Source organism: Schistocerca serialis, chromosome 10 (genome assembly GCF_023864345.2).
Source record: "Schistocerca serialis cubense isolate TAMUIC-IGC-003099 chromosome 10, iqSchSeri2.2, whole genome shotgun sequence".
NCBI classification, from domain to species: Eukaryota; Metazoa; Arthropoda; class Insecta; order Orthoptera; family Acrididae; genus Schistocerca; species Schistocerca serialis.
In genome coordinates, this window is record NC_064647.1 from 94,736,492 (window position 1) to 94,757,431 (window position 20,940).

A 20,940-nucleotide genomic window follows, 5' to 3' on the forward strand; every position below is an offset into this window, starting at 1 on the left:
CCACGCTGTCGCGGCATGCTACCAGTGTTAAAGACTGTGATGGAGCTCCGTATGCCACGGCAAACTGGCTGACACTGACGGCGGCGGTGCACAAATGCTGCGCAGCTAGCGCCATTCGACGGCCAACACCGCGGTTCCTGGTGTGACCGCTGTGCCGTGCGTGTGATCATTGCTTGTACAGCCCTCTCGCAGTGTCCGGAGCAAGTATGGTGGGTCTGACACACCGGTGTCAATGTGTTCTTTTTTCCATTTCCAGGAGTGTAGAACTGTAAATATGACCATATAGAAAATAACAATTTTACTCACACAAAATTTAATTAATTGAATCTAGGCCTGTCATTCAATAAAACTAATCGATCTGTTCACCTGTAAATGATAGAATAATTCTCCTCTTAGTTAATAAAATGATATATGCAAATTAACAAAGTATTGTTGCAATGATAAAATATGTAATTTATAGTCTTAACAGGAACAGATTCTTTCCTGTCTTTGTACGAAATTATTCACTGTTATTCCATATAATTTTCTATGTAATTTGGGAAGATGTATGTAAAAACTTTAATTGTTAAATATGCAAAATTCAATGTGTAACAATAATAGTAATTCTTTGAAATCATATAAATAGAAGCAATTTGTACGCTGCCAGTGGGCAGTCTTAGAGCAGGTTTAAGGCTGTCTTCAGATCAGTTTTATGCATGTGGTCAGACATTGCACGTTCGCCGTCGAACATCTAGTGTGCGAAATAAAATTATTTTTGATCTAGTAGTACTGAAACTTATTCACACCATTACATAACTCCCATGTGGCGATGTAGTAACATCAAGATGAACCTACAACAACATCAACAAGCAGCACCACAGATTACGCAAGATACACATTATTTATTTGTTGGAGGATATCCATAATAAAAATTGGCATATCGTTTTTATTGTGTTAAGAACGATACACATCCCAAACTGCACCACAAAAACAATTTTGCCACCTTATATTATAACAAGGTGAATGAAGCTGGGATGTGTATAAAACTGCATCATACGCTAATGGTTATTAAGTTTCTGGAGAAATAATTGTTTACAACATATTGTGCCATATACCAGTACTGGAATGCGAATAGAAACAAGGACTTGCATGGAAAAAAGTGGACATGTGAATCAATGGACCAAGAGGCAGTAGCATGGATTGTCAGATAAGTACCAGAACATTACTCACGTAACAGAATAGTGAAACAGTGAACTTTGAGGAAGTGCAATTGCATACTAAATTCAGGCAAAAATAACTGCGTGTGACATACTTTGAAAATATTACAGGAAGGATAATTTCTGTAAGTGTTTTTTTACCTTCTTATCAAGTTGTGCATAATTAGTTGAAATGAGTAAAAGCAATATATTTGCTGTACGTAACCAAAACCGAATCACAAGAACATTGGGTTGGCAGCTGCATGCATCGACACTGAATCTAAACAATAAAAGCCACAATGGCAACTGATATGATGCCAACAGAAGCAGTAATAATTTTGGTAACGAATACCATATCCAGGATAATAAGAAAAGTTACGGAAATCAGGCTAGAGGTAGGAGAGGAAGGCGAAATTCAGGTCACAGATACCACGATAGGTACAGTAATTACCAGATAAATAGCCGAGCGGTCCGAGGCACTGCAGTCATGGACTGTGTGGCTAGTCCCAGTGGAGGTTCGAGTCCTCCCTCGGGCATGAGTGTGTGTGTTTGTCCTTAGGAGAATTTAGGTTAAGTAGTGTGTAAGCTTAGGGACTGATGACATTAGCAGTTAAGTCCCATAAGGTTTCACACAGCCAGATAAATAGAGTTGATTATGATAAAGTATTCTGTGACTTCTTGCTGAAGGAAATGAGTGAAGATACTAGTAAAGTAGAAAATAAATTTAATGTTAGTATAGATGATTTGACTAACTTACTCGATGAGAGTTCTGTGCTTAGTAATAGTAACATTTATGATGATGCTGATGAGTATTGGTTAGTTAACTTATTTGGTGGTGATGAATTTTCAGTATTGTCTGAAAAAGATGTGGAGGAAAGTAAGGATCATATATCTAAGTTAAATTATGTTTATGTGCCCACTGAAACACGTTCTAGTTCTTTTGATATTAATTGTGATGTGGAGGCAAGTGTAGTTGAAGTTCATGTAGGTGCAGATGATGATGATAGTATTTCGAGACTATTGATGCTGATGATGTATTTTATGATGAATTAGATAGTATGGTTTATGTGGAAGTACTAGACAAAATGGTTCAAATGGCTCTGAGCACTATGGGACTTAACATCTATGGTCATCAGTCCCCTAGAACTTAGGTTAGTTAGGTTTAAGTAGTTCTAAGGACATCACACAACACCCAGCCATCACGAGGCAGAGAAAATCCCTGACCCCGCCGGGAATCGAACCCAGGAACCCGGGCGTGGGAAGCGAGAATGCTACCGCACGACCACGGGATGCGGGTGAAGTACTAGACAATGATATGAGTAACGGAATGGTAGGATATGATGATTTGGAATCGGAAAAACCGGTACACTGAAATCAGTTGATACCTACTGAAGTCAGTGACATATTACATAGTTATTACAGTAAGGAGGATCAAGATAAGGTAATAATAAGATACTGAAAGTACTGGAAGAGAATGTGGAGTCTGTAGGAAAAGGTTGTTACTGGGATTGCATTAAACACACACACTCTAGTTGTAATTTATCTTTAAGTGCTTTGCAACGTAAGTTAGGAAATGAGGTTCAAGTAAATGCTGACTTAAATTGTAGTGATATTTAAGATGACTTATTGGCAGAAGAGGATGGAAGTAATAAGCATGAAATGCTCAGTAGTCCTTATATTCATATATCTATATGCAGCTGGAAGGGCGTTTGTCTATCGGATACTGGTAGCCCAGTAAGTGGTGTGTCTGGTAAATTAAGAGAGAGATTAAAGAACACTGCACAGTATACGGAATTTCCAATTACTGGAACCACTGGGAAACTTAATGAATTAATCAGTAGGCAAGTATTAATTTCATTTAATGCCAATAATGTTTCGTTTGAGCAAGGATGTCTGCTAATAACTGATCTGAATGAACACATGTTGTTAGGGATGGACTGGAATCTGAAAGTTAATGTTAGATATGATTGGTTAAATTGAAGCTAAATTTTATTGATCCAAAATCTGGTGTTCATAGTGAAACTAAGTTGTACATAATATTTTATGAGAATTGTAGCAGTAACATAAGAGAAGTAGAAGTATTTAATGACAGAAATTACTTGGATGAAGATTAGAAGTATTTTGATAACCAGGTGGTTTGTGATGATTTTTCTCCAATAGTGATGGATAAAGTTAACTCTGCAGACAGTTTCAGTAGTGATGAAAAGAGTGACTTGGGGGATTCCTGTGGGAATATAATAGCATTATCAGTGACAAGCTAGGCGGAGTAAAAGAGTACATGTATAAGTTAAAACTGAGACCATGTGAACCATTTTTCATTAATCCTTATGGAGTACCTATTTGTAGGAGGAAGGTTGTTGAGGGGGAGTTGTAGAAATTGCAGAGTTGGGGAATAATAGAAAGGAGTAGCAGTCAGTACAACAATCCAATTATTGTAGTAGCTAAGAAAGATTGTGGGGTTAGAATAGTACTTGACTCTCGACATATAAATAAATTTCTTGAAAAGGAAACTGACCAACCAGAATCAATGGAGAAATTGTTGTATAAATTTCATGATGCAAATTATTTTACACATTTGGATTTGACACCAAGATTTCATCAGATTACTTTAGAACCCAACTGTAGGCAATACACTGCATTTTTGTATAATGGGAAAAGTTTTCAATACTGTGTAGTACCTTTTCGATTGAACTTACCAGTTGCTGAATTTATAAGGGCTTTGGATTTTGTTTTGGGAAGTGTGTTACTTTCAAAATTAATAATTCATTTGGATGACATTATGGTAGTCAGTAAAACTTGGTATCAACATATGGAAATTCTGAAAGCACTTGCAGTAAAATTTAGGCAGGGGGTATGACATTAAAATTGGAGAACTGAAAATTTGGAGTAAAAGATGTGAAATTTCTGGGGCACACTATGTATAAGTAAGGAATTCTGCCTGATAAAGATAAATTGTTGGTCGTCGCAGATATTCTCAAACCAAGATCAAAGGAGGAACTTAGGTCATTTTATGGTTTATGCAATTTCTATACGAAATATATAAGGACACAAGCTTTCAATGCTCCATGTCTTCTAGTGCTTTTGAAAAGGAACAGTATTTGGTAATAGACTGACGAATGTCAAGCAGTTTTCTGTGAGATTAAAAGACAGCTTGTCAATCTTACATAGACCGGACTTAACTTTACCATTTTGTATGATGACGGATGGGTGTGCTTATGGCTAAGGAGTTTGTTTACTTCAACGGAAGGAAATTGTGGGAGAGACTGTGCATTGCGCTATTAGTTTATAAAAGCGTGGAAAAATTACACAGTCACAGAGAACAAACTTTTAGGTGTTGTTTGGGGGTTTGAAAAATTTCTAAATTATTTAGTTGGACGCAAAGTCATTGTATACATAGACCCTAAAGATTTGTGCTGCATTCAAGATTTCAATAGAATTACCAAGTGGGCAGTTTTCTAACAGCAATTTGACTATTCAATCCAGTACATTAGATGTGATCAAAATGTAGTTGCTGATGCTCTGTCTAGATTACCAGTAGGAGGTAACCTGAATAGTGAGAATATTCAAGAGAATAGGAATTTTAGGATCATGTACATTCAAGGTATTAAAGGAGAGAAAGAAACTGCGAGAATCTGTAGATAACTGAGATGTAATCAGTATCAGGATGCAACATGGAAACTATTCAAGAGCTACTTCGGTAAGAAAGGATGTGATAAGGTAAAACTGTATTACCAAGTTTTTAAAGGAATTTTATTTAGAACAAGTAGTCATGATTCGGATAAGTGGCCTAGACAGTATATTGACAATTTGATTATCTACATACATAAGAGTTATGGCCATTGTGGATCCCTTAAGTGTATCCAGAAGATACAGGAAAATGTATACTTTGATATCTCCAGGAGGGTTAGGAAGTATTTCAGTTCTTGTGATCGATGTCAGAGAGAAAGTTACCAACCAGAAGCATAAAGGTTTCATGCAGAGCACAATTCCACAAGGTAAGTCAGAACTAGTGGGAATTACCTTATTTGGTCAGCTTCCCCATACTGAAGAAGGCTACACATATTTGTTTGTTACTGTCGACTTGTTTTCAAAACTAGTAAAGATGTACCATTTGAAAAAAAAGCTAAAGTAAGAAAATTATTCAGTGTTTTGCTAATGACTATTTTAGGAACGTTGGCAAAGCACACGCTTTTCTGTCAGATACTGGAAGTCAGTTCACATCTCATACATGGAAGGAATTTATTAACAATGAGAACGTTAAACACTTTTTAACATCTGTGTATTCCCCTCACGCAATCCTACAGAGAGGTATAGGAGGGAAATTGGTAGGTTGTACAGAGCGTACTGTTCCAGGGATCATACGAATTGGTACACTTATGTAAGCCAATTTGAAGACATTCTAAATAGTTTGCAACATACTACAACTTGATTCACACCATATGAAGTTCATTTTAACCAGAAACCTGCTAACTTATTAGGTGAACTAATTTAGTTTTCAACTTGTACAGAGTTAACTGCTGATGAGAGGGAAGAGGTGGCGAAGAAAAAATGGAGGCATATCATGGCAATAGGATGAAGAAGCATGACAAAAATCTTAAAGTTACACAGTTTAAAGTAGGAAACTTCACGCTGACTAAAAGTTACGAAAAGTCAGAAGCAATTAACAAAGAAAGAAAAAAGTTCTTCGATATACACATTGGACCATTCGAGACCTTAGAGGTACCACATCCAAATGCACTTAGGTTAATTTATCCAAAGTCATGTAAGCTATTTGGTTTAAGAATCGTCACACAGCTGATGCGACATGTTCAGATTTGATCAACTCTCAGGGGGGGTACATTTTCTGTGTGTACCATGTTTCTGGCAAGCACAAGGGCTACAGATCATGTAGTATCTACTTCAACACCATTATATATCGGTACTGCATTCACACACATATTCATACACACTTCTATCTTTTGGATTTATGCTGACTTTGATTATCTATTTTGATTCATGATATTAGTGTTTGATGATGTGAGGTACAATAATTTGCTTAATACACTCTACTTTGATGATATTTTCTGAGGTTTAACATGATCAACCCTCAGCAGGTTAAATGTTCGTGTGTACCATGTGTCTGGCAAGCATGAGGGCCCCAGATAATGTAGTATCTGCTTCACCATCTTTATACTTCAGTACTATATTCCTTATTTACACCATTGACACTTGGTTTCTAGCCATATATCTAAATTAATTCTTGGTATATGAAATGCTTTGCTGATTTGAAAATAATATCTTATCTCAGCTGTACTGACGGGAACTGACAACAATATGAATTCTGAAGAGGAGTATAGCTGACTGGATAACGCACATGCATTTGTCTATTTAACACTTTAGTTGATCAGCAGGAACTATGGTGTAATCTTGGTCACATGTATAACATTTGGTATTATTTCACATTTTATGATTTTACAATTATTTAACAACATATGAATATGAAATACTTCGCACATACACGAGTGAATGTCCAGCATGATTGTTATTGAGACTTTTAGCCTCAATCGACATAATTTACATTGCATACACTTAGCCTGCTGTTTGGGATTTACACATGACACTTATTCTATGGATTTCAATGACTTACTTATTATGTACTTTATCTTGACCATAATGAATCCCTTTCCTCTGTAGTAAATCTGCTGTTGTCTAAAAGTTTTTGATTAATATGATTTAGGAGTATTTTGATTGCTGTTGTCCTAGGGTGATAATAGCGAAAATTGGTGGCATGGTTACAGATGACCACAGTCTTGATGAGATAGATGCATCGACTGATTAGTCTGAGGAAGACATCAGTCAGACAGGAGTTATTTTGGTTGGATGCTCCTGGTGGACATGAACCATTTCTTTGACACACCAATTATGCATGCAGTTCAAGCTATGTTTCAGTAGGTCAAATACTTATTACCCTGCTTTGCATTATGCTTGTGCTTTTATCTATATTTGATTCTGTATATGTTTTGTGTCATGTTTTCTATATTGGTTGTTAGCATTTAGTTCTTTAGTAATTTGATGCTCAACATTATCATGTGGTATTTTGATGCTCACCTTCAAGATTATTTTCTGCATGTGACCAACTGACCAACATATTTTCTGCTCAGACAGTCTATGGGTGTACTGCCAGTCCACAGTGTCCAACGGGCACAATATTTCGGTGATCAGACATGTCTCTATCGTCAGGTGCGCTGACGAACTGAACTCCTGAGGATTGGCGGCCATCCGTAATCCCCTCTCCCTGTGAGACGTTCTCTCTGTGGTCCACGCCCACGTCCGCGGCCGCGCGTGCGTGGTCGCTGAGAACGCCTCGCACGGGGAGTGGATTTAGGACGGCCGCCCGCCCTCAGGAGCTCAGTTCGTCAGCGCACCTGACGATAGCGACATGTCTGATCGCCGAAATATTGTGCCCATTGGACTCTGTGGACCTCGTATCACTCTTATCACTGAACCTTTGTGCTCCTACCTTATGCTTGTCCTATGGTTGTAGGTGGTTTTCGTTTGGAACTTGAAATTCCACGTAATATTGATTTACATATTTACATACTTATTTCTAACGAATTTTGATATTTGAACTAATTGATTATGAACTTTCTTACTGGTTAGTACCCGGTGTTTGGATTTTTCAGGTCTGTCTGATTGTCGCAAATGTAGGCCTTCAGCATTTTCAATTTGGTTTCGGGCATCTCATGCCAAATTTCAGTTTCATGTAGTTTTGCTTCCTATATCCATATATCTGTTTGTCGTTTGTGGTATCGTGATTTTGGACTTCCTGCATAGTTTGTCTGTTTTGTAGCCCTAGCATTTCCTATGAGTCGACGCACTTTGTACGGTTCTATGCAATACTTTGGTCTCGCTTAGCAGACTGGAGGGAATTTTCCTTTCATTTTCCGTTATATGCTTTAAATTAGTGTTTTTCTACGATTTGATGTAGGATAACTCTTGTATCTGACATGCCACTCATGGACAGAAACATACATTTTGTCTGGTAAAGTAGGTTAGCTTTTAAGCTGTAAACTTGAATTTTGCCTTGTCACATTGTATTACATACACAGAATAACTCTTTACATTGTACTGTTCACCATACTTCTGAATTGGAAGTTACATTGGGATTAGATTAATGAACAATTATGGAATACAATTATGTATATATGAGTAAACTAATGATGATCTTGTGCTGATGCAAATATGAAATGAGCTGAGGAAGGAGCTGGAAGAAAATGATGTGAAACAGAGTATGAATAAAACACAACAGTTTATACTGATATACTGTTCACTGCATTTGATAAACTCATAGGGCTAAGAGTCACAGTAGTTGCAATGACAGGGGAGTTATTCTGTGACACCATTGATTTTGTTAAGTGATGTACATTAACATTTATTTGAGGACACTGATATGGATGTGATCATTCTGATGATTAAATTTGGAAGATGATACATTTCTTTAGTCTATTGAAGTTTTGCCACTGAAATTGGTTTGATACAGCATCTAATATCTGGCATTCTCGTTGAAGGAAGTTCTTGTCTGGAGAAAATGAAAGTATGACCACAATTTACTTGCTATTGCATACTTTAAAAAAAATGTGATAATATATCCACAAATTGACATCCAAGTGACATAACATTTTTTTGAAGCTAGGACACAATTTATTTCCTAGTCTCTCCCACCCACAAGCACGGCCGCGGGAAGGCCAAACGCCTGCTGCTGCGACGCAGCCGCAGCCTAACCGCCGAAACCGTACAGGGTGCGCCCCTGCCTCTTCAGGGCGTACACCACGTCCATGGCCGTCACAGTCTTGCGCTTGGCGTGCTCAGTGTACGTCACCGCGTCGCGGATCACGTTCTCCAGGAACACCTTCAGCACCCCGCGGGTCTCCTCGTAGATCAGACCAGAGATGCGCTTCACGCCGCCCCTGCGAGCCAGGCGGCGGATGGCGGGCTTCGTGATGCCCTGGATGTTGTCGCGCAACACCTTGCGGTGCCGCTTGGCGCCACCCTTGCCGAGCCCCTTTCCTCCCTTGCCGCGGCCTGTCATCCTTCCTCGGGCAAAGCAAAAATTTAACATAGTGATAAGAAATCTCGTGCAACATTCAATGGAATGCATCAAAAAGGCACCAAGATGATAAACCTGAAATTTCATATGCTTGTATTTTTCTTGTTTCTTTTTAACTATAGAAAAAAATTCATCTTGTGTGTGGGAAAGTTGACTGACTAAACTTTATGCACTAATTGTTAAATTGTTTGCTTGTTTCGCTAGTCATTATATTCACTTCATATTAGCCAGAGATTTAGAAAAGTTTTGTCTTTCTGTGATAGTCAAACCTCTTTGGAGGGTATTGTTATACCACAACCACTTTTTGGGTCCTGTATCCTATTCCAGCCTCATCTCCACTCTCACAAAAAGGGCATATATGTAATATTAGTAACTTCACCAATTTAAACTGCTGCTTTGACTTTGTCTTTTGTGGTTATCTGGAGTCGAATACACCGAAAATTTTTGTGCAGCAAGTTAGTAATTTGTACTAATTTAAACTACTGCTTTGACATTGTTTACATTGGGCCTCACCAGTGTATAGAATGAAGGAAACATGTTGGAGTAAAAACTAATGTACCCTCACAATTTGCACACAATAGAAACTACAGGCACATGATAGGAATAAAATTGCTATTGTATTTTTGGAGTAATTAACGATTAAAGTTTCGATATTTAAAGTTATTGAGAGACAGTTATTTTTATGTTTTGTTAAATCAAAAATTACTTGTATCCATAATAGAAATATGACATAATGATTTTTCAGTCAGGATCAAACCTGGTCATTTTCTAATTGGTGTTAATTAATAGAACTGTCATTATGATGATATAGAAAATGTAAAATTTTACTTATACAAAATTTAATTAATTGAATATAGGCTTGTCATTCATTAAAACTAATCGATCTGTTCACCTGTAAATGATAGAATAATTCTCCTCTTAGTTAATAAAATAATATACGCAGATTAACGAAATATTGTTGCAATGATAAAATATGTAATTTATAGTCTGAACAGGGACAGATTCTTTCCTATCTTTGTATGAAATTATTCCATGTAATTTTCTATGTAATTTGGGAAGATGTATGTAAAAACTTTAATTGTTAAACATGCAAAATTCAATATGTAGCAATAACAGTAATACTTTGTAATCATATAAATAGAGGCAATTTGTATGCTGCCAGTGGGCAGCCTCAGGGCAGTCTTCAGATCAGTTTTACGCATGTAGTCAGACTTTGTATGTTCGCCATCGCACATCTAGTGTGCGAAATAAAATTCTTTGTGAACTGGTAGTACTGAAACTTATTCACACCATTACATAACTCCCATGTGGCGATGCAGTAACATCAAGATGAACCTACAGCAGCATCAACAAGCAGCACCCCGGATTATGCAAGATACACATTATTTATTTGTTGGAGGATATCCGTAATAAGATGTGGCGTATCGTTTTTATTGTGTTAAGCAACGATTCACATCCCAAACTTCACCGCAAAAACATTTTCATCACGTCATGTTAAAAGTTCGAACTGTATGCGCAGTGCTATCTGACTGGTAATCTTAGAATCACCATTTTGAATATACTCATCCACAACAAAAGTACGACACTCACATAGCCAATCCATTATTCCTATTGAAAACGGCAGGAATATCGCTATCGATGTATAGCACCTCCACAGCTCACACAGCAGTCTCTCCAAATGCAGGAGGTCTTTTTGCTGGCTCTAGTACAAAAAGAAAAAGGAATGTAACATGGCATTAATTATCTTATGCAGAATATTACACATCAGACTACGTGCAAAATTCACTGTGCAGAAATAATGTTACTTGGCATCTTTGTAAATTTATGTGCTATTTCGACCAATTGCATATCAAAACGTAAATTGATGAAATAACAATTTAAAAAACTGTTACATAAAATGTGGCGAAAATATGTAACCAGAAATAATTTAATGGAAGTGAAATAATGAAACACAGTTTACTCAGTAATAACGACAAACTCTGTTACAAGCCGGTTTGTTATAAAGCCGTCCTCAAGCTCATGGTTGTTTAAGACACTAAATTAATGAGCATGACATGTAGTGTAGAAATTTTAGTCCAAAATCTGCCACCCCCATATTGACTAGCTATTTTGCGTCTTTGTACTAGAACGCTTACTTGCATCAAATTTTACTTAAACTACTGCTCAAAATACTATTTTCGTTTACACAATGAATAAAACCCTTGCACTTATTTTTTAAGTGTAGCAATGCTGGAATATGGCAATCAAGAATTGTGGAAACCAGACGCAAAAGACAGTGTAACTTACATGTGAAGGATACTGAAAAATGAAACATATAAATATTGAACAATTACTGTAAAACTGTCTAATTCAACAACTCTCCCGTGTGCTCATTTTCAAGAAAACAACCCATTTAGTGACTCATCCTTTGATTGTTGGATTAAAAATGTACAAGTTGGTTTTGGCTCTCTGATGAACAGTTTTTATCGTTGCAGACCAACGAAGGGCCACCTCAAGATAATTTTTTAGTTCTCTTTTCCTTCGTCCTCCTCCAAAACTCTCATTTTCACAGAATGTGTTCTTTTCCTCTCATCTGATCAATTGACACGCTTTTTTTTTCTTTTCATTTTGGCCTCCTGAAAACCTTTGAAATACCGTACTTACTCTGAATATGTCTATTGACTAAGGTCTACTGTTCAGTCTGCATTTCTTTAATTTCTTTTTCGTCTTGCTTCCCCACCAATTTTCTTTGTTTTTCTATTTTGGAAAAATGTGAGAATCTTCTTTGATATTCTGTCTTCCCTTATTGTCTCTAGATGTCTGAAGAGTGTAACTCATCTTTTTCTCATCTCGTGTGTTATTTTAGGGCAGAATAAGTATATTTCCTTATCTGATTGCATAATCCAGTTACCTTTGTTCTTGACTGGACCTAATATTTTTCGCACGATTCCTTTTTTGTTTTCTCTTAATCTTCTAATTCCCTTCACCACCTGGATGAAAGAGAACACTTTAGTATAATGTATTAAGCCAACAGACACATTCGCTGTATTTTACAGCTCTAGATGGAGTAAACGTAGCTAAGAAACGGAGATGGGATCGCAAATTTCGTTAATCTGGAATGGTGCTGTAAACATCGGTTGACATAGGAACTATATGCCCTTGGTTGGTTATAAACAGTGCCCTTGGTTCAAAAACGCGCCTCCTACACAGCACATTTGTAACAATGGACTACACTCACATTTTTTTGTAAACGACCACACTTGCATGGTGACCATTCAGAGATTTGTCATTTCTTATTTGGTTAGTATCTAAAATTAATTCCGCCGAAAGAGCAGCGATTTATTTTCGCCTGGTTTGTTAACCATTTGTAACTTTCAGAGGAGAGTCACGAGTGGGGAATTTTGAGCAAAACCTACACATTTCTCTTGTTGCCATGTAAAAATTTGCTTCTTTTCTAAAAACTCAGTGGAGTTTACACAGTCCCACTTCACTAACATGTTGTGCAGACCAATTGAGAGAGAATTCTAAAACATTGATTATTAAGTGACGAACTGAGGAAAATAAAGGTCAGTATCTTATGAAAAAGAACATCCTCGGTACAAAATAAACGTGTGATGATTCCACTAATGTTGTTCCAAACCCATAGAATTTCTGGTTTCACCAGCTATCGATGGCCCTTAAAATTACATTCTTTCATTGGAAAGTAACATGGTAGATAATGGAGTTTTGCATAATAACCATACAGGAAAATACTCTCCTCTTTGTGAGCTATCATTTGCCAAAATCTAATTTCGATGCCTCAAACTGTTTATGAAATGTGAGGAATGTTGTGGATATTTCGCTCTGTTTTTATTGCCGGCGCGGTGCGATCACAAGCGAGTGCGCTACTTCAGATCAATTTTCTCGTAATGGTGACAGATAGAGACCTCCAACACAGTCTAAAGAAAAATTCAGTATGTTAGCTAAATTTCATACGTAGCAACTTATTACGTAATGTGCTGAAGACGAAAAATCATAGCGAACCCTATTTTTCATTGCAAACTTTTTCGAATTTCGCCAAGTGTTTTACTTCCGCGTAACTATCCCAATAACTATGGGGCACATCATAATAAACCTGACGTATAAAGCTGCAACTAGAACAAAAATGATTTTTTTTACCGAATAGCTTCTGTAAAATCGTTTGAAAAGGATCGCAGGGCGTGCGCGTCGATTCTCTAATCGTCGACCGGCAACTGGTCACTACGCGTCGCCCACCGTGTCCTGCACGATTTATACAGTGTGTATCAAAAAGAATCATCCGATTTGGCACGTCTATATTTCTGAATCTAATAAACATATAAAATGAATTTTATTTTTTGATGAACGGGAAACTGTTTTTTTTTCACACCTTTCCATAGCTGTTCAGTATGCCCCCCTTGAGATGCACGGCGTATGTCAATGGCGTATTCAAATTGTCCCCACGCTGCAGCGTGCTTGTCGTGAGTTAAAGCTTCCACAGCTGCTGTTATGCAATGTCTCAGTCCATTCATTGCTGTTGGTAACGCAGGCATATAACTCTAACAAGAAATAATCACATAGTCAGGTCCGGTGACCTTGAGGCCAGTAATGTAAGGCAGAATCATTTGGTCCAGTGCGACCGATCTATCGTTCAGTAACCCATTGATTTAAAAATTTCCGCACTTCCAGATGCCATTGTGGTGGTGCCGCATACTTTTGGTCAATAAAGTCGTCCGAATCAGTCTCCAACTGTGGGTAAAGAAAGTTCTCAAGCATATCGAGATATGTCCTTCCTGTAACTGTTCTCAGCAAAGAAAAATGGACCATACACCTTTTCCCGTGAAACTGTACAAAAAACATTAAATTTTGGAGAATTCCTCTCATGTTGCACAACTTAACGTGGTTGTTCAGTATCCTATATTCTCACATTATGACGGTTTACCTTTCCATTTAACTGGTTTATTGCCTCGTCACTATACACTGAGCGTGGAAGAAAACTGTCGTCCTTCATCTTGCCAAGAACGAAATTACAAACCTCCACACGTTGTTGTTTGTCACTTTCACGAAGAGTTTGGAGTAGCTGAATTTTGTACGTTTTCACGTGTAAACATCAGAGCAACACATGCCAGACGGACATCGGGGGCATGTTGAGCTGTCGAGCTGCACGGCGAACGGATTACTGCAGACTCCTTGTGAAACTGTGGCGTATCGTTCGACGTCTGTGTCAGACACTAGGGGTGGCCCGGCGATTTGCCTTTACACAAACAACCTGTTTCTCGGAATTGTCCATGCCATCCACACCAGAATTAGTACGGAAGTCATGCTGAGCAGTTATTACTGACCTGCACTGCGCAAAACCTAGAACACCAAAGGCTTTCTGTTGTCCCAACACCTTTTTTACTGGAATGGTCGCACACTGCTGCTACCTAGCGGTAACCATGTAAAACTCAAGTGTTTGTTCACCCAGATATGTCAAATAACATAATAGTTACGATTTTTTAAATCGCCTGATTCTCTTTGATACTCCCTGTATATAAGATGGTGAGCGATGAAATATTTTGGACGACCCGAGCCACTGACGTTACGCTGCACTGTGCGCAATCGTCGTTGAACAATCGGCAATCGTCAGGCGATATTGCTGACGTACATGTAAATGAAAACGGTCACTTACATACTGTAAACATTTTTGTGAAACCGCCGCTGCGATTGACAACTGTAAACATGGTATCGAAGTCCGCTTATGATGTTACGAACAGTCAATGGCTTTGGCAAATGTCATCCGCTAAACACTAAATGCAACTTGTGCTTACGTCTACCAACGACGACGATCCTCATGAGTCCAGTTCATTTCAGGATAAGAGAAGTGCTATGAAAACCTTATATCTCTGTCTCCTGTCGAAAATTTGAAATTATAATGCTGTTTCCCTTTTCAGGAAGATGTTATTCAAAAAATGGCTCTGAGCACTATGGGACTAAACATCTATGGTCATCAGTCCCCTAGAACTTAGAACTACTTAAACCTAACTAACCTAAGGACATCACACAACACCCAGTCATCACGAAGCAGAGAAAATCCCAGACCCCGCCGGGAATCGAACCCGGGAACCCGGGCGTGGGAAGCGAGAACGCTACCGCACGAAGATGTTATTTATGCATTATTTTTGGTATTGTGCAAATGTGTCACGTACCCTACCCTCTGATGTGCTGGATGGCGATTATTCAAGATACGCCAATGTGGTCCTGATTTTACCAAGACAGCAACAAAATGATGCCTCAGCGACGGCAATAAAATTACATCTTTTATAAAACAAAAGTTGTAAATTCGTATTATAACAAAGGAAATGCCTAAATAACCGGTTGTGATAAATTGTAATAACCAAAACTTGCACTAAGTTTTTGTATATCCATCCCTGTGATTGGTCTGCGGGATTTCCGCGGTTGAAATGAAATACCTACAGCCGTCGTTTTGATGTTATTTTACTATATTGCAACGAGTTTCAATGACCTAATACATTATGTTCAGGTCTTAATTGACGATGAGGAGTGATACCCCAGTCATATACACGGTCCCATCAAAAATGGCTCAAATGGCTCTGAGCACTATGGGACTTAACATCTGAGGTCATCAGTCGCCTAGAACTTAGAACTAATTAAACCTAACTAACCTAAGGACATCACACACATCCATGCCCGAGGCAGGATTCGAACCTGCGACCGTAGCGGTCCTGCGGTTCCAGACTGTAGTGCCTAGAACCGCACGGCCACTCCAACCGGCGACGGTCCCATCAGTGGCCAACACTTATGAACTGCCTTCTGTAGAATACTGCAAAAGAAAAGTTGTGTCTGCAACCAGCAGTCGATGTAGTGTACATATTTGGCGCTTTTGTGATCCATTTACAACTGCAGGTGCACGAGATTTAAACTTAAGTTCAAAAAATGTTCAAATGTGTGCGAAATCTTACGGGACTTAACTGCTAAGGTCATCAGTCCCTAATCTTACACACTACTAAACCTAAATTATCCTAAGGGCAACAGACACACACACCCATGCCCGAGGGAGGACTCGAACTTCCGCTGGGCCCAGCTGCACAGTCCATGACTGGAGCGACTTACACCGCTCGGCTAATCCCACGCGGCTAAACTTAAGTGTTCATACCATTATTTCAACAAATTTCAAACGTGTATAGTATATGGAACAGCATGTGAATTCACACCACCACATGTAACTGCTCTTACACAGGATGTCACGGCTTTATATGATTGACTGCCTTAAAATATCCCAAAATTATAGAAAATGACTGTGTCGAAATTACAGTTGCAATGAATTTTTTAACACCCTAAAGTGGAATGATTTAATTTAACAAGAGCCTACACTCTTTATAATGCAGGCAGCGAGTCGACATAATAGCAAACCTAGCAAAATGGCTGGTTCTAATGGCTCTGAGCACTATGGGACTTAACATATGTGGTCATCAGTCTCCTAGAACTTAGAACTACTTAAATCTAACTAACATAAGGACATCACACACATCCATGCCCGAGGCAGGATTCGAACCTGCGACCATAGCGGTCACGCGGTTACAGACTGAAGCGCCTAGAACCGCACGGGCACACCGGCCGGCGCAAACCTAGTAGCACCTGAAGAAGACCGTTGGGACTTGATCTAAATATTGTGCAGAAAATGGAAATAACAACTCGGCTGAACACCCAGAAGCACATTATTAATCACGGCGAGAAAATATGACAGATCACAAAGAATTATTACCTGTGCCAGAATACACTGAAGCGCCAGAGGAAGGGTATAGGCATGTATATACAAACAGAGGTATGTAGACAGGCAGACTATGGGGCTGCTGTGGGCAACGTCTATATAAGACAAGTGTCTGGCGCAGTTGTTAGATCAGTTACTGCTGTTACAATGGCAGGTTGTAAATATTTAAATGAGTTTCAGCGTGATATTATAGTTGGCGCACGAGCGACGCGACACAGCATCTTCGAGATAGCGATGAAGTGGGGATTCTCCCGTACGACAATTTCACGAGTGTACCGCGAATATCAGGAATCCGGTAAAACATCAAATCTATGACATCGCTGCAACCGGAAAAAGATCCTGCAAGAACGGGACCCGACGACTGAAGAGAATCGTCCAATGTGACAGAAGTGCAACTCTTCCGCAAATTACTGCAGATTTCATTGCTGGCCATCAACAAGTGTCAGCGTGCGAACCATTCAACGAAACCTCATCGATATGGGCTTTCGGAGCCGAAGGCCCACTCGTGTAGCCTTGATGACTGCACGACACAAAGCATTACGCTTCGCCCGGGCCAGTCGACACCGACATTGGACTGTTGATGACCGGAAACATGTTGCCTGGTCGGACGATTGTCGTTTCAAATTGTATCGAGCGGATGAACGTGTACGGGTATGGAGGCAATCTCATAAATCCAAGGGCCCTGCATGTCGGCAGTGGATGTTAAAGTTGGTGGAGGCCCTGTAATGATGTGGGGCATGTGCAGTTGGAATGAAATGGGACCCCTAATACGTTTAGATACGACTCTTACAGGTGACACGTACGTAAGCATCCTATCTGATCATCTGCATCCATTCATGTCCAATGTGCATTCCGAAGGACTTAAGTAATTCCAGCAGGACATTGGGACATCCCACACGTCCAGAACGCTCTTCTGAGTTTAAACACTTCCGCTGGCCACCAAACTCCGCATACATGAACATTATTAGCATATCTGGGATCCCTTGCAACGGGCTGTTCAAAACAGATCTCCACCCCCTCGTACTCATACGGGTTAATGGAGAGCCCTGCAGTATTCATGGTGTCAGTTCCCTCCAGCACTACTTCAGACATTAAGTAGTGCTGTAGGGAACCGACACCATGAATCCCGCTGGGCTCTCCATGCCACGTCGTGTTGCGGTAGTTCCGCGTGCTCGCGGGGGCCCTACACGATATTATGCAGATGTATCAGTTTTTTGGGTGTTAGGTTTGTTTTTACATAATACACACTTTGAAGCTAGAAGGAACCGTGAATTTGGTGATGAAGGTGTGTGTGTGTGTGTGTGTGTGTGTGGAGGGGTAAGGGGTGATTGGTTCAAATGGCTCTAAGCACTACGGGACTTAAATCTGACGTCATCAGTCCCCTACACTTAGAACTACTTAAACCTAACTAACCTAAGGACATCACACACATCCATGCCCGAGGCAGGATTCGAACCTGCGACCGTAGCAGCAGTGCAGTTCCGGACTGAAGCGCCTAGAACTGCTAGGCCACAGCGGCCGGCCAGAGGCTAAGAATTGTAGGAGAAATCGACAATCATTCATCCCTCGTGCCATTCGGGAGTTAACAGCAAACGGGCGATCAATTAGTGGTTAGTGGAAGAAGGGAAATTTGTTATGATCGAATATAGATTTAAGTGTTCGGCAGCTTTTTTTGAAAGTATTCATATAGAGTGTAGCGATGTATCAAAGTAAACACGGGTAATAAATAGTTTAGACACGAGGAAATGTGGTGTTACAGAAGAATGCTGAAGATTAGATGGGTAGATCATGTAACTCGTGAGTAGGCACTGAATGGAATTGGGAAGAAAAGAAATTTGTGGCTCAACCTGACTAGAAGAAGGGATTAATTTAGGACACATTGTGAGACATGAAGTGATCACCAATTTGGTACCGGAGGGACGTGAGTAAGTAGATCCAGAAGGATGTAGTTTGCAGTAGTTATTCGAGGATGAAGAGTCTCGCCCAGGATAGCGTGGAGAGCTGCACCAAACAAGTTTTCACACTGAAGACCACAACAACAACAACAACAACAACAGGTAAATGAAAAAATGCTAAAAATTAAATGTGCATTATCAGTAACTAAAACAGTCTCGCAGAGGAGGGGCAGGTGAGCGGCTGCCAGCTGTAGCCTTAGTGACGGATGCGTACCCAGCTAGCGTTCGCTGCAGCCGGCGAGACGGCTGTGGTGGACGTGCTGCGCCTCCCAAACAGCCCGGGCTGTCTGCCTGTTGCAAGCCGGGCCTTTCCCAATGGCGCAGGCCGCTCACAACCCTGCCCAGCGCCGTCTTTCTCGTGGCGAAACCAGGCCCAACCGCCGCTGACACCTGTGACTAGCTGTTAAGTCCAGCTCTGACGACCTTGATGTCGACGGCTCGTGAAACTCTGGCCTTCAGCACAGAGAAGTGTACTCATGCGCCTGAGAGGCACGTACAGAGCAACACCGACTGGGGCGCTGCTGCTGATACTAGGCTTGCGAGCTCTAGACCCAGCTGTAAGAAGTGCACAATACTGGCTAAAAATCGCGAATATGATAAGGTAAAGGAGATGCTGGGCACAAGAGCCACATCGAATAATACGATAAAGGCGTACATTGATTCACACATCACAAAAAAGTTTTACATCACCTCGGTTCCCGAAAGTTCCGGAACCTGTACACAAAATTGGAATAGAGATCAACATAAACATCATTTCCGCCATTTTTATTGCTCATGAAAACCACACATTACATGTTGTACCACAATACAGCGAGACCTCCAGATGCGGTGGTCCAGATTACTGTACACACCAGTACCTCTACACCCAGTAGCACGTCCTCTTGCATTGATGCATGCCTGTATTCGTCGTGGCATACTATCAAGTTCATCAAGGCACTGTTGGTCCAGACTGTCTCATTCCTCAATGGTGATTCGGCGTAGATCCCTCAGAGTGGTTAGTGGGTCACGTCGTCCGTAAATAGACGTTTTCAACCTATTACAGGCATGTTCGACAGGGTTCATGTCTGGAGTACATGCTGACCACTCTAGTCGAGCGATGTTGTTATTCGGAAGGAAGTCATTCACAAGACGTGCACGATGGGTGCGCGGATTTTCGTCCATGAAGACGAATTCCTCACCAATGTGCTGTCGGTCGGAGGATGTCATTCACGTATCGTACAGCTGTTACGGCGCCTTCCAAGACCACCAGCGGTGTGTGTCGGCCTCACATGATGCCACCCCAAAACAGCAGGGAACCTCCACCTTGCTGCACTCGCTGGACAGTGTGTCTAAGGCGTACAGCTTGACCGGGTTGCCTCCAAACACGACGATTGTCTGGTTGGAGGCGTATACCATACTCATTGGTGAAGAGAACGTGATGCCAATCCTGAGCGATCCATTCGGCATGTTGTTGGGCCCATCTGTAAAGCGCTACATGGTGTCGTGGTTGCAAGATGGACCTCGCCATGGAAGTGTATATAGACCATGCCTTGACGGCACGACCCGTGTACTTTTTGGTACATTTGGTTTTTTGGTACCTTTCGTTTTTTGGTAAATTTCGTTATTTCGTTTTTTGGTTTTTTGGCAAATTCGCTGTTACTCTTTTTTCAGGAGCAGTGTTATTTTTGCGAAATTAGTGTCTCTTTCTGCCAAACTGATTCTATTAATTGATATTTTTTTGCCACTTTCCATATTTTTTGCCAAATTCGGTATTTTTTGCCAAATTTAGTCTTATTCTTCTGGTCCAATTAGCAGTTTTTTCCAAATTCCGTGTTGTTTTTGGCCTGTTCAGTATTATTTTTCGCCAAATTTGGTGTTATTTTTTGCCTAATTTGGTGTTACTTTTAGGCAAATTCAATTCTGCTTTTCTGTTATATCTGTTTCTTTTTCTTTCAAATTCGACGCTAATTTCGTCGTTACATCAACGTTCACATCCTT